At 37.6% G+C, this 3,232-nt stretch overlaps 1 long non-coding RNA gene across 1 annotated transcript; it reads left to right on the top strand.

Annotated features, from left to right (window-relative positions):
• The first annotated feature begins 900 nt into the window (after positions 1 to 900).
• On the top strand, positions 901 to 3,016 carry LOC117552993. The gene is made up of 3 exons (XR_004570055.1): positions 901 to 1,107; positions 2,013 to 2,159; positions 2,817 to 3,016. It is a non-coding gene; the product is annotated as an uncharacterized LOC117552993 (long non-coding RNA).
• The last annotated feature ends 216 nt before the right edge of the window (positions 3,017 to 3,232 follow it).

Below are 3,232 nucleotides of genomic sequence, written 5' to 3' on the forward strand. Positions count from 1 at the left end.
TATTGCATAAGTACACAGAGGAGGTTGGGACACACTGTAAAAAAAGATCGTAATTTTACAGGAAATAACTGTAAATTTGTATAGTAATTATCATGTTTTTTTAAATAACTTGCAAAATCCTGTAAAATGACAGATATTAACTATAAATTAACAACCCAAAACATTATTTGAAGTATTTTGACAATAACAACAAATAACGTTTATTTCCTTTTTTTTTTACTGTAAATGTACTATATAATATTTACAGTATTTTTGCACTTTCAGAAAATACATGCAGATGTACGTAAAATAAAATGTTTTTATCTGTAATTAAATATGTAACTCGTAATATAAAAGTGTATTACTATTATAAGACTTTAAGATGTTCTTTGTAATTTTAAGGTAAACATAAAACTGTAAGAAAAGCGTAAAATAAAAAAAACGTAAAATGTAAGTAAAACATTTTTACATAAATCATTTTCTCAATATTCGATTGAATCCAACAAAAACACAAAATATCCAATGTTGAAACAAAAGTAAATAAATATGTTTTCATGAAATTCCTAACTTACTATATTGTAAACATCTACAGTTGACAATATCATTAAAAAAAAAAAAATCATAGAAAGTGGAGAAATCTCTGCAGGGAGGACCAAGGTTTAAAACACACACTGTTATTTACTCAACAATAAGTCACAGCTATCCTTGTTTTATTTATGTGTTCTGTTGCTGTGTTTTTTTTTCCATTGGTCAATTTACAGTAATAAACCTTAGTTTTACAGTATAATGTATGGTTTTCGGATTCTGGCCGACAGCCAGAGCTACGGCACTTGAAATAGAATTCAGCCAAAACACGGCAGACAAGTCAGGCATGTTTGGAATGATTCCACAACACTCCTGATTGGTTAATATAAACATCATCGAAGAAACCTGCCAATGAGAACTGTCCGCGCCTGTCGTTCACATTTGAAACATCCAAGTCAGTTTGAGCGGGTCTCCTCCTGCTGGAGCTACAGCTGTCTGTGTGTCTGTTACAGGAGTTTATGGATTCATATCGGGATCGTTTTACATCTACACGTTAAATATGAGCATCGGGACGTCAACAAAGAACAGAAGACTTGAGATCTGGTGAGTCCTGCAACTGTAATGGAGTTAAACATGTATTTAGATAATCCTTACTTAGTTTGTGAATGTTTTATTTTGTATTTAAGGTTACGTTTCTTCTTCTAGTTAGCTGAGTTTCTTCCGGTTAAGTTGGTATGCATAATTAATAGGTTGTTAAATGTTAAGAAGCCCTGAGATGCTGTTTCTTGCAAGATGTTGCGCCCGGGAAACCCGGCTTAACATGCGGCTGCTAACGTTAGTTTACAGTTTATTGCAGTGCCGCCCCCCCACCCTCTCGTCTCCAACACGGGAGAATTACACATAAACATGCAGTGGGGTATCACAGTGTTGTCGCCAAGTTTAATGTAAAGTTTCACAGCTTTCTTACAGCGGAATCTAGTTTGTTAATGTTCAGTAGCCAACAGCTAGCATAGCATAAACAGCTAACCGCTAACGTTCGGCTAATTTGCTAGTTAGCTCTGCTCTATATATTACACGCTAACATGACTAGCTAATGTCACACTGTGAACTAAAATACTTTTTGTATTACTACATCATACATGCTTGGTCCAAATCACTGCTAAAATTAATTATTTTTGAAAATGTATAGTAAAGAAACACTCAGCCATGCATGAAATAACATGGCAAAAGAATACGGGTAATGTTTGACCCATGTTGTGCCTTAGAAGTGTAGTGATACAAACATGATTTGTATTCAAAAAGTAAGAAAGGGACAAATAAAAATTAGACTTGGTGTTGATTGTTAAAACATGTTAATTGAGGAATACCTGGGATCCTGAATGGTTAAAGTAATTTATTGCAAAGATATTTACAATTAAAACTAATTCGGGTCACTTTTGACACATGTTGGTTGTATGTTGTGTAACAAAGGGTTAACATGACAGCTGTGATGTTCACTCTTTTGACAGAGCACCAGTGGACAGCGAAGACTATGGAAGAGAAGATGTGATGGTTTTGTGTGGAAAGCTGCTAACGCCAGCCTGTGTCCCTCTCATCAGTCTCTCCAGGCAGCACCCAGCTATTCTTCCATCTTGCAGATGAAAAGACTTTGATATGTGAGTAATAACTAACTTGTTTCTAACATAATATTGAATGTGGTTTAGTAAAGTATTTAAAAATACCCCACATTGTACATGTACAGGACAATCAGACCTTATTCAACAAAGATCATCAGACAATTGTTTTGTCTTTAAGGTACAGCTGCAGCAGAGAGTCTTGAGTTTGAAGAAAACACTAACATTTTATTTAGTGTTGTTTAATCAATCAATATTTACTGGTCTTGAATTTCCTCACTGTATTACAAAATGCTCGAATCTTATTGTACAGGAACATTATGCAGATTTCATCACCTGAAGATAAAAATATAGATTCAGCGATATGTACCATTTTAAGGAAATGGACTGTTAGCGGTATTTACCAAAGCTCCGCAGCTGTAGCTAGGCGCTGCTAATGAAAACTCAAGTGCTCAATTTGTTGGTTTTTCTTTTTTATTAAGAATTGACCAAGCATATCTTCCTCTTCGAAATCCTAGTTGTACTTCGCTAACACGCAGTGCCTGGGAGGGTGCGTTTGATTGTTCCCACAATAGTGCGTGCGTGCGCTTGTGCTTCAAAGGTCCATCATACAAGATGTAGGGGATCTATTGGCAGCTGCTGATAATAACATCCATCATTATGGTTTACTAATAGTTATCACTTCACTTCCTCCTCCAGCATCTGGACACAGCAGGAACCTACGCCAGGATCCTGTTTGTGGACTTCAGCTCTGCCTTCAACACAACACTCTGGCTGGAGGCTGCGCTCCATCAGGACCAACACCTCTCTCCCTCAGGACCAGAACCTCTCTCCATCAGGACCAACACCTCTCTCCATCAGGACCAACACCTCTCTCCATCAGGACCAGAACCTCTCTCCATCAGGACCAGAACCTCTCTCCATCAGGACCAAAACCTCTCTCCATCAGGACCAAAACCTCTCTCCATCAGGACCAGAACCTCTCTCCATCAGGACCAAAACCTCTCTCCATCAGGACCAACACCTCTCTCCATCAGGACCAGAACCTCTCTCCATCAGGACCAAAACCTCTCTCCATCAGGACCAACACCTCTCTCCATCAGGACCAGAACCTC

Source organism: Gymnodraco acuticeps, unplaced genomic scaffold (genome assembly GCF_902827175.1).
Source record: "Gymnodraco acuticeps unplaced genomic scaffold, fGymAcu1.1, whole genome shotgun sequence".
In the NCBI taxonomy this organism is placed as follows: Eukaryota; Metazoa; Chordata; class Actinopteri; order Perciformes; family Bathydraconidae; genus Gymnodraco; species Gymnodraco acuticeps.